This window comes from Macrobrachium rosenbergii, unplaced genomic scaffold (assembly GCF_040412425.1).
Source record: "Macrobrachium rosenbergii isolate ZJJX-2024 unplaced genomic scaffold, ASM4041242v1 13917, whole genome shotgun sequence".
Taxonomy (NCBI): domain Eukaryota; kingdom Metazoa; phylum Arthropoda; class Malacostraca; order Decapoda; family Palaemonidae; genus Macrobrachium; species Macrobrachium rosenbergii.
Window position 1 is genome coordinate 2,036,422 of NW_027100728.1, and position 12,394 is coordinate 2,048,815.

Genomic DNA, 12,394 nt, shown 5'->3' on the forward strand with positions numbered 1-12,394 from the left:
ACTATGCTCTAGTTTGAGAAAATGATAGTCTTCGTATTGGCTCCAAAATCTTCACCGAAGAATCCCTGAAGACTCCTTGAAGATTCTTTCTTCAGCTGAATTGGACCCCTGGGCCCCCCCCAAAAAAACAAAAAAGGACCCCTTACCAAAGATTTCCTCCGGAATCGCCGGAGGTGGCCATCATTACATGAATGACTATGCTCTAGTTTGAGAAAATGATAGTCTTCGTATTGGCTCCAAAATCTTCACCGAAGATCCCTGAAGACTCCTTGAAGATTCTTTCTTCAGCTGAACTGGACCCCTGGGCCCCACAAAAAAAAAAAAAAAAGGACCCCTTACCAAAGATTTCCTCCGGAATCGCGGAGGTAGCCATCATTACATGAATGACTATGCTCTAGTTTGAAAATGATAGTCTTCGTATTGGGCCAAAATCTTCACCGAAGAATCCTGAAGACTCCTTGAAGATTCTTTCTTCAGCTGAATTGGACCCCTGGGCCCCACAAAAAAAAAAAAAAAAGGACCCCTTACCAAGATTTCCTCCGGAATCGCCGGAGGTAGCCATCATTACATGAATGACTATGCTCTAGTTTGAGAAAATGATAGTCTTCGTATTGGCGCCAAAATCTTCACCGAAGAATCCCTGAAGACTCCTTGAAGATTCTTTCTTCAGCTGAACTGGACCCCTGGGCCCCACAAAAAAAAAAAAAAAAAAAAAAAAGGACCCCTTACCAAAGATTTCCTCCGGAATCGCCGGAGGGCCATCATTACATGAATGACTATGCTCTAGTTTGAGAAAATGATAGTCTTCGTATTGGCTCCAAAATCTTCACCGAAGAATCCCTGAAGACTCCTTGAAGATTCTTTCTTCAGCTGAACTGGACCCCTGGGCCCCAAAAAAAAAAAAAAAAAAAAGGACCCCTTACCAAGATTTCCTCCGGAATCGCCGGAGGTAGCCATCATTACATGAATGACTATGCTCTAGTTTGAGAAAATGATAGTCTTCGTATTGGCTCCAAAATCTTCACCGAAGAATCCCTGAAGACTCCTTGAAGATTCTTTCTTCAGCTGAATTGGACCCCTGGGCCCCACAAAAAAAAAAAAAAAAAAAAAGGACCCCTTACCAAAGATTTCCTCCGGAATCGCCGGAGGTAGCCATCATTACATGAATGACTATGCTCTAGTTTGAGAAAATGATAGTCTTCGTATTGGCTCCAAAATCTTCACCCAAGAATCCCTGAAGACTCTTGAAGATTCTTTCTTCAGCTGAATGGACCCCTGGGTGTCAAAAAAAAACAAAAAGGACCCCTTACCAAAGATTTCCTCCGGAATCGCCGGAGGTAGCCATCATTACATGAATGACTATGCTCTAGTTTGAGAAAATGATAGTCTTCGTATTGGCTCCAAAATCTTCACCGAAGAATCCCTGAAGACTCCTTGAAGATTCTTTCTTCAGCTGAATTGGACCCCTGGGCCCCACAAAAAAAAAAAAAAAAAAAGGACCCCTTACCAAAGATTTCCTCCGGAATCGCGGAGGTAGCCATCATTACATGAATGACTATGCTCTAGTTTGAAAATGATAGTCTTCGTATTGGCGCCAAAATCTTCACCGAAGAATCCCTGAAGACTCCTTGAAGATTCTTTCTTCAGCTGAACTGGACCCCTGGGCCCCAAAAAAAAAAAAAAAAAAAAGGACCCCTTACCAAAGATTTCCTCCGGAATCGCCGGAGGTAGCCATCATTACATGAATGACTATGCTCTAGTTTGAGAAAATGATAGTCTTCGTATTGGCGCCAAAATCTTCACCGAAGAATCCCTGAAGACTCCTTGAAGATTCTTTCTTCAGCTGAATTGGACCCCTGGGCCCCAAAAAAAAAAAAAAAAAAAAGGACCCCTTACCAAAGATTTCCTCCGGAATCGCCGGAGGTAGCCATCATTACATGAATGACTATGCTCTAGTTTGAGAAAATGATAGTCTTCGTATTGGCTCCAAAATCTTCACCGAAAGATTCCCTGAAGACTCCTTGAAGATTCTTTCTTCAGCTGTATGGACCCCTGGGTGTCATTTTTCAAAAAAAAGGGGAATTTCCAAAGATTTTCGGAATAGCTGGTAGCCATCATTACATGAATGACTATGCTCTAGTTTGAGAAAATGATAGTCTTCGTATTGGCGCCAAAATCTTCACCGAAGAATCCCTGAAGACTCCTTGAAGATTCTTTCTTCAGCTGAATTGGACCCCTGGGCCCCAAAAAAAAAAAAAAAAAAAAAAGGACCCCTTACAAAGATTTCCTCCGGAATCGCCGGAGGTAGCCATCATTACATGAATGACTATGCTCTAGTTTGAGAAAATGATAGTCTTCGTATTGGGCCAAAATCTTCACCGAAGAATCCCTGAAGACTCCTTGAAGATTCTTTCTTCAGCTGAACTGGACCCCTGGGCCCACAAAAAAAAAAAAAAAAAAAAAAAGGACCCCTTACCAAAGATTTCCTCCGGAATCGCGGAGGTAGCCATCATTACATGAATGACTATGCTCTAGTTTGAGAAAATGATAGTCTTCGTATTGGCTCCAAAATCTTCACCGAAGAATCCCTGAAGACTCCTTGAAGATTCTTTCTTCAGCTGAACTGGACCCCTGGGCCCCACAAAAAAAAAAAAAAAAAAAAAAAGGACCCTTACCAAAGATTTCCTCCGGAATCGCCGGAGGTAGCCATCATTACATGAATGACTATGCTCTAGTTTGAGAAAATGATAGTCTTCGTATTGGCTCCAAAATCTTCACCGAAGAATCCCTGAAGACTCCTTGAAGATTCTTTCTTCAGCTGAATTGGACCCCTGGGCCCCCAAAAAAAAAAAAAAAAAAAAGGACCCCTTACCAAAAGATTTCCTCCGGAATCGCGGAGGTAGCCATCATTACATGAATGACTATGCTCTAGTTTGAGAAAATGATAGTCTTCGTATTGGCTCCAAAATCTTCACCGAAGAATCCCTGAAGACTCCTTGAAGATTCTTTCTTCAGCTGAATTGGACCCCTGGGCCCCAAAAAAAAAAAAAAAAAAAAAAAGGACCCTTACCAAAGATTTCCTCCGGAATCGCGGAGGTAGCCATCATTACATGAATGACTATGCTCTAGTTTGAGAAAATGATAGTCTTCGTATTGGCTCCAAAATCTTCACCGAAGAATCCCTGAAGACTCCTTGAAGATTCTTTCTTCAGCTGAATTGGACCCCTGGGCCCCAAAAAAAAAAAAAAAAAAAAAAAGGACCCCTTACCAAAGATTTTCCCGGAATCGCGGAGGTAGCCATCATTACATGAATGACTATGCTCTAGTTTGAGAAAATGATAGTCTTCGTATTGGCTCCAAAATCTTCACCGAAGAATCCCTGAAGACTCCTTGAAGATTCTTTCTTCAGCTGAATTGGACCCCTGGGCCCCACAAAAAAAAAAAAAAAAAGGCCCTTACCAAAGATTTCCTCCGGAATCGCGGAGGTAGCCATCATTACATGAATGACTATGCTCTAGTTTGAGAAAATGATAGTCTTCGTATTGGCGCCAAAATCTTCACCGAAGAATCCCTGAAGACTCCTTGAAGATTCTTTCTTCAGCTGAACTGGACCCCTGGGCCCCAAAAAAAAAAAAAAAAAAAAGGACCCCTTACCAAAGATTTCCTCCGGAATCGCGGAGGTAGCCATCATTACATGAATGACTATGCTCTAGTTTGAGAAAATGATAGTCTTCGTATTGGCTCCAAAATCTTCACCGAAGAATCCCTGAAGACTCCTTGAAGATTCTTTCTTCAGCTGAATTGGACCCCTGGGCCCCACAAAAAAAAAAAAAAAAAAAAGGACCCCTTACCAAAGATTTCCTCCGGAATCGCCGGAGGTAGCCATCATTACATGAATGACTATGCTCTAGTTTGAGAAAATGATAGTCTTCGTATTGGCTCCAAAATCTTCACCGAAGAATCCCTGAAGACTCCTTGAAGATTCTTTCTTCAGCTGAACTGGACCCTGGGCCCCCAAAAAAAAAAAAAAAAAAAAAGGACCCCTTACCAAAGATTTCCTCCGGAATCGCCGGAGGTAGCCATCATTACATGAATGACTATGCTCTAGTTTGAGAAAATGATAGTCTTCGTATTGGCGCCAAAATCTTCACCGAAGAATCCCTGAAGACTCCTTGAAGATTCTTTCTTCAGCTGAATTGGACCCCTGGGCCCCACAAAAAAAAAAAAAAAAAAGGACCCCTTACCAAAGATTTCCTCCGGAATCGCCGGAGGTAGCCATCATTACATGAATGACTATGCTCTAGTTTGAGAAAATGATAGTCTTCGTATTGGCTCCAAAATCTTCACCGAAGAATCCCTGAAGACTCCTTGAAGATTCTTTCTTCAGCTGAATTGGACCCCTGGGCCCCACAAAAAAAAAAAAAAAAAAAGGACCCCTTACCAAAGATTTCCTCCGGAATCGCCGGAGGTAGCCATCATTACATGAATGACTATGCTCTAGTTTGAAAATGATAGTCTTCGTATTGGCTCCAAAATCTTCACCGAAGAATCCCTGAAGACTCCTTGAAGATTCTTTCTTCAGCTGAATTGGACCCCTGGGCCCCACAAAAAAAAAAAAAAAAAAAAAAAGGACCCCTTACCAAAGATTTCCTCCGGAATCGCCGGAGGTGCCATCATTACATGAATGACTATGCTCTAGTTTGAGAAAATGATAGTCTTCGTATTGGTTCCAAAATCTTCACCGAAGAATCCCTGAAGACTCCTTGAAGATTCTTTCTTCAGCTGAATTGGACCCCTGGGCCCCACAAAAAAAAAAAAAAAAAAAAAAAAAAAAAAAAGGACCCCTTACCAAAGATTTCCTCCGGAATCGCCGGAGGGTAGCCATCATTACATGAATGACTATGCTCTAGTTTGAAAATGATAGTCTTCGTATTGGCTCCAAAATCTTCACCGAAGAATCCCTGAAGACTCCTTGAAGATTCTTTCTTCAGCTGAATTGGACCCCTGGGCCCCAAAAAAAAAAAAAAAAAAAAGGACCCCTTACCAAAGATTTCCTCCGGAATCGCCGGAGGTAGCCATCATTACATGAATGACTATGCTCTAGTTTGAGAAAATGATAGTCTTAGTATTGGCGCCAAAATCTTCACCGAAGAATCCCTGAAGACTCCTTGAAGATTCTTTCTTCAGCTGAATTGGACCCCTGGGCCCCAAAAAAACAAAAAAACAAAAAAGGACCCCTTACCAAAGATTTCCTCCGCAATCGCCGGAGGTGGCCATCATTACATGAATGACTATGCTCTAGTTTGAGAAAATGATAGTCTTCGTATTGGCGCCAAAATCTTCACCGAAGAATCTCTGAAGACTCCTTGAAGATTCTTTCTTCAGCTGAACTGGACCCCTGGGCCCCACAAAAAAAACAAAACAAAAAAGGACCCCTTACCAAAGATTTCCTCCGGAATCGCCGGAGGTGGCCATCATTACATGAATGACTATGCTCTAGTTTGAGAAAATGATAGTCTTCGTATTGGCTCCAAAATCTTCACCGAAGAATCCCTGAAGACTCCTTGAAGATTCTTTCTTCAGCTGAACTGGACCCCTGGGCCCCCAAAAAAAAAAAAAAAAAAAAAAAAGGACCCTTACCAAGATTTCCTCCGGAATCGCCGGAGGTAGCCATCATTACATGAATGACTATGCTCTAGTTTGAGAAAATGATAGTCTTCGTATTGGCTCCAAAATCTTCACCGAAGAATCCCTGAAGACTCCTTGAAGATTCTTTCTTCAGCTGAATTGGACCCCTGGGCCCCCCAAAAAAAAAAAAAAAAAGGACCCTTACCAAAGATTTCCTCCGGAATCGCGGGGTAGCCATCATTACATGAATGACTATGCTCTAGTTTGAGAAAATGATAGTCTTCGTATTGGCTCAAAATCTTCACCGAAGAATCCCTGAAGACTCCTTGAAGATTCTTTCTTCAGCTGAACTGGACCCCTGGGCCCCACAAAAAAAAAAAAACTAAAAAAAAAAAAAAAAGGAGGACCCCTTACCAAAGATTTCCTCCGGAATCGCCGGAGGTAGCCATCATTACATGAATGACTATGCTCTAGTTTGAGAAAATGATAGTCTTCGTATTGGCTCCAAAATCTTCACCGAAGAATCCCTGAAGACTCCTTGAAGATTCTTTCTTCAGCTGAATTGGACCCCTGGGCCCCACAAAAAAAAAAAAAAAAAGGACCCCTTACCAAAGATTTCCTCCGGAATCGCGGAGGTAGCCATCATTACATGAATGACTATGCTCTAGTTTGAGAAAATGATAGTCTTCGTATTGGCTCCAAAATCTTCACCGAAGAATCCCTGAAGACTCCTTGAAGATTCTTTCTTCAGCTGAATTGGACCCCTGGGCCCCCAAAAAAAAAAAAAAAAAAAAAAAGGACCCCTTACCAAAGATTTTCCCGGAATCGCCGGAGGTAGCCATCATTACATGAATGACTATGCTCTAGTTTGAGAAAATGATAGTCTTCGTATTGGCTCCAAAATCTTCACCGAAGAATCCCTGAAGACTCCTTGAAGATTCTTTCTTCAGCTGAATTGGACCCCTGGGCCCCCAAAAAAAAAAAAAAAAAAGGACCCCTTACCAAAGATTTCCTCCGGAATCGCCGGAGGTAGCCATCATTACATGAATGACTATGCTCTAGTTTGAGAAAATGATAGTCTTCGTATTGGCGCCAAAATCTTCACGAAGAATCCCTGAAGACTCCTTGAAGATTCTTTCTTCAGCTGAACTGGACCCCTGGGCCCCACAAAAAAAAAAAAAAAAAAAAGGACCCCTTACCAAAGATTTCCTCCGGAATCGCCGGAGGTAGCCATCATTACATGAATGACTATGCTCTAGTTTGAGAAAATGATAGTCTTCGTATTGGCGCCAAAATCTTCACCGAAGAATCCCTGAAGACTCCTTGAAGATTCTTTCTTCAGCTGAATTGGACCCCTGGGCCCCAAAAAAAAAAAAAAAAAAAAAGGACCCCTTACCAAAGATTTCCTCCGGAATCGCCGGAGGTAGCCATCATTACATGAATGACTATGCTCTAGTTTGAGAAAATGATAGTCTTCGTATTGGCTCCAAAATCTTCACGAAGAATCCCTGAAGACTCCTTGAAGATTCTTTCTTCAGCTGAATTGGACCCCTGGGCCAAAAAAAAAAAAAAAAAAAAAGGACCCCTTACCAAAGATTTCCTCCGGAATCGCCGGAGGTAGCCATCATTACATGAATGACTATGCTCTAGTTTGAGAAAATGATAGTCTTCGTATTGGCGCCAAAATCTTCACCGAAGAATCCCTGAAGACTCCTTGAAGATTCTTTCTTCAGCTGAACTGGACCCCTGGGCCCCACAAAAAAAAAAAAAAAAAAAGGACCCCTTACCAAAGATTTCCTCCGGAATCGCCGGAGGTAGCCATCATTACATGAATGACTATGCTCTAGTTTGAGAAAATGATAGTCTTCGTATTGGCGCCAAAATCTTCACCGAAGAATCCCTGAAGACTCCTTGAAGATTCTTTCTTCAGCTGAATTGGACCCCTGGGCCCCACAAAAAAAAAAAAAAAAAGGACCCCTTACCAAAGATTTCCTCCGGAATCGCCGGAGGTAGCCATCATTACATGAATGACTATGCTCTAGTTTGAGAAAATGATAGTCTTCGTATTGGCTCCAAAATCTTCACCGAAGAATCCCTGAAGACTCCTTGAAGATTCTTTCTTCAGCTGAACTGGACCCCTGGGCCCCACAAAAAAAAAAAAAAAAAGGACCCCTTACCAAAGATTTCCCGGAATCGCGGAGGTAGCCATCATTACATGAATGACTATGCTCTAGTTTGAGAAAATGATAGTCTTCGTATTGGCTCCAAAATCTTCACCGAAGAATCCCTGAAGACTCCTTGAAGATTCTTTCTTCAGCTGAACTGGACCCCTGGCCCCACAAAAAAAAAAAAAAAAAAAAGGACCCCTTACCAAAGATTTCCTCCGGAATCGCCGGAGGTAGCCATCATTACATGAATGACTATGCTCTAGTTTGAAAATGATAGTCTTCGTATTGGCTCCAAAATCTTCACCGAAGAATCCCTGAAGACTCCTTGAAGATTCTTTCTTCAGCTGAATTGGACCCCTGGGCCCCAAAAAAAAAAAAAAAAAAAAAAGGACCCCTTACAAAGATTTCCTCCGGAATCGCCGGAGGTGGCCATCATTACATGAATGACTATGCTCTAGTTTGAGAAAATGATAGTCTTCGTATTGGCTCCAAAATCTTCACCGAAGAATCCTGAAGACTCTTTGAAGATTCTTTCTTCAGCTGAATTGGACCCCTGGGCCCCAAAAAAAAAAAAAAAAAAAAAAAGGACCCCTTACCAAAGATTTCCTCCGGAATCGCCGGAGGTAGCCATCATTACATGAATGACTATGCTCTAGTTTGAGAAAATGATAGTCTTCGTATTGGCTCCAAAATCTTCACCGAAGAATCCCTGAAGACTCCTTGAAGATTCTTTCTTCAGCTGAACTGGACCCCTGGGCCCCAAAAAAAAAAAAAAAAAAAAAAGGACCCCTTACCAAAGATTTCCTCCGGAATCGCCGGAGGTAGCCATCATCATTACATGAATGACTATGCTCTAGTTTGAGAAAATGATAGTCTTCGTATTGGCTCCAAAATCTTCACCGAAGAATCCCTGAAGACTCCTTGAAGATTCTTTCTTCAGCTGAATTGGACCCCTGGGCCCCACAAAAAAAAAAAAAAAAAAAAAAAAAAAAGGACCCCTTACCAAAGATTTCCTCCGGAATCGCCGGAGGTAGCCATCATTACATGAATGACTATGCTCTAGTTTGAGAAAATGATAGTCTTCGTATTGGCGCCAAAATCTTCACCGAAGAATCCCTGAAGACTCCTTGAAGATTCTTTCTTCAGCTGAACTGGACCCCTGGGCCCCACAAAAAAAAAAAAAAAAAAGGACCCCTTACCAAAGATTTCCTCCGGAATCGCGGAGGTAGCCATCATTACATGAATGACTATGCTCTAGTTTGAGAAAATGATAGTCTTCGTATTGGCTCCAAAATCTTCACCGAAGAATCCCTGAAGACTCCTTGAAGATTCTTTCTTCAGCTGAATTGGACCCCTGGGCCCCACAAAAAAAAAAAAAAAAAGGAGGACCCTTACCAAAGATTTCCTCCGGAATCGCCGGAGGTAGCCATCATTACATGAATGACTATGCTCTAGTTTGAGAAAATGATAGTCTTCGTATTGGCTCCAAAATCTTCACCGAAGAATCCCTGAAGACTCCTTGAAGATTCTTTCTTCAGCTGAATTGGACCCCTGGGCCCCACAAAAAAAAAAAAAAAAGGACCCTTACCAAAGATTTCCTCCGGAATCGCGGAGGTGGCCATCATTACATGAATGACTATGCTCTAGTTTGAGAAAATGATAGTCTTCGTATTGGCTCCAAAATCTTCACCGAAGAATCCCTGAAGACTCCTTGAAGATTCTTTCTTCAGCTGAACTGGACCCCTGGCCCCCCACAAAAAAAAAAAAAAAAAAAAAGGACCCCTTACCAAAGATTTCCTCCGGAATCGCCGGAGGTAGCCATCATTACATGAATGACTATGCTCTAGTTTGAAAATGATAGTCTTCGTATTGGCTCCAAAATCTTCACCGAAGAATCCCTGAAGACTCCTTGAAGATTCTTTCTTCAGCTGAACTGGACCCCTGGGCCCCAAAAAAAAAAAAAAAAAAAAAAAGGACCCCTTACCAAGATTTCCTCCGGAATCGCCGGAGGTAGCCATCATTACATGAATGACTATGCTCTAGTTTGAGAAAATGATAGTCTTCGTATTGGCTCCAAAATCTTCACCGAAGATCCCTGAAGACTCCTTGAAGATTCTTTCTTCAGCTGAATTGGACCCCTGGGCCCCACAAAAAAAAAAAAAAAAAAGGACCCTTACCAAGATTTCCTCCGGAATCGCGGGGGTAGCCATCATTACATGAATGACTATGCTCTAGTTTGAGAAAATGATAGTCTTCGTATTGGCTCCAAAATCTTCACCGAAGAATCCCTGAAGACTCCTTGAAGATTCTTTCTTCAGCTGAATTGGACCCCTGGGCCCCAAAAAAAAAAAAAAAAAAAAGGACCCCTTACAAAGATTTCCTCCGGAATCGCCGGAGGTAGCCATCATTACATGAATGACTATGCTCTAGTTTGAGAAAATGATAGTCTTCGTATTGGCTCCAAAATCTTCACCGAAGAATCCCTGAAGACTCCTTGAAGATTCTTTCTTCAGCTGAATTGGACCCTGGGCCCCAAAAAAAAAAAAAAAAAAAGGACCCCTTACCAAAGATTTCCTCCGGAATCGCGGAGGTAGCCATCATTACATGAATGACTATGCTCTAGTTTGAGAAAATGATAGTCTTCGTATTGGCGCCAAAATCTTCACCGAAGAATCCCTGAAGACTCCTTGAAGATTCTTTCTTCAGCTGAATTGGACCCCTGGGCCCCAAAAAAAAAAAAAAAAAAAAGGACCCCTACCAAAGATTTCCTCCGGAATCGCCGGAGGTAGCCATCATTACATGAATGACTATGCTCTAGTTTGAGAAAATGATAGTCTTCGTATTGGCTCCAAAATCTTCACCGAAGAATCCCTGAAGACTCCTTGAAGATTCTTTCTTCAGCTGAATTGGACCCCTGGGCCCCACAAAAAAAAAAAAAAAAAAAGGACCCCTTACCAAAGATTTCCTCCGGAATCGCCGGAGGTAGCCATCATTACATGAATGACTATGCTCTAGTTTGAGAAAATGATAGTCTTCGTATTGGCTCCAAAATCTTCACCGAAGAATCCCTGAAGACTCCTTGAAGATTCTTTCTTCAGCTGAACTGGACCCCTGGGCCCCACAAAAAAAAAAAAAAAAAAAGGACCCTTACCAAAGATTTCCTCCGGAATCGCGGAGGTAGCCATCATTACATGAATGACTATGCTCTAGTTTGAGAAAATGATAGTCTTCGTATTGGCTCCAAAATCTTCACCGAAGAATCCCTGAAGACTCCTTGAAGATTCTTTCTTCAGCTGAATTGGACCCTGGGCCCCACAAAAAAAAAAAAAAAAAAAAAAGGACCCCTTACAAAGATTTCCTCCGGAATCGCCGGAGGTAGCCATCATTACATGAATGACTATGCTCTAGTTTGAGAAAATGATAGTCTTCGTATTGGCTCCAAAATCTTCACCGAAGAATCCCTGAAGACTCCTTGAAGATTCTTTCTTCAGCTGAACTGGACCCCTGGGCCCCACAAAAAAAAAAAAAAAAAAAGGACCCCTTACCAAAGATTTCCTCCGGAATCGCCGGAGGTGGCCATCATTACATGAATGACTATGCTCTAGTTTGAGAAAATGATAGTCTTCGTATTGGCTCCAAAACCTTCACCGAAGAATCCCTGAAGACTCCTTGAAGATTCTTTCTTCAGCTGAATTGGACCCTGGGCCCCACAAAAAAAAAAAACAAAAAAGGACCCCTTACCAAAGATTTCCTCCGGAATCGCCGGAGGTAGCCATCATTACATGAATGACTATGCTCTAGTTTGAGAAAATGATAGTCTTCGTATTGGCTCCAAAATCTTCACCGAAGAATCCCTGAAGACTCCTTGAAGATTCTTTCTTCAGCTGAACTGGACCCCTGGGCCCCAAAAAAAAAAAAAAAAAAAGGAATTTCTACCAAAGATTTCCTCCGGAATAGGAGGTAGCCATCATTATGAACTACTATGCTCTAGTTTGAAAATGATAGTCTTCGTATTGGCGCCAAAATCTTCACGAAGAATCCCTGAAGACTCCTTGAAGATTCTTTCTTCAGCTGAATTGGACCCCTGGGCCCCACAAAAAAAAAAAAAAAAAAAGGACCCCTTACCAAAGATTTCCTCCGGAATCGCCGGAGGTAGCCATCATTACATGAATGACTATGCTCTAGTTTGAGAAAATGATAGTCTTCGTATTGGCTCCAAAATCTTCACCGAAGAATCCCTGAAGACTCCTTGAAGATTCTTTCTTCAGCTGAACTGGACCCCTGGGCCCCCAAAAAAAAAAAAAAAAAGGAGGACCCCTTACCAAAGATTTCCTCCGGAATCGCGGAGGTAGCCATCATTACATGAATGACTATGCTCTAGTTTGAGAAAATGATAGTCTTCGTATTGGCTCCAAAATCTTCACCGAAGAATCCCTGAAGACTCCTTGAAGATTCTTTCTTCAGCTGAACTGGACCCCTGGGCCCAAAAAAAAAAAAAAAAAAAAAGGACCCCTTACCAAAGATTTCCTCCGGAATCGCGGAGGTGGCCATCATTACATGAATGACTATGCTCTAGTTTGAGAAAATGATAGTCTTCG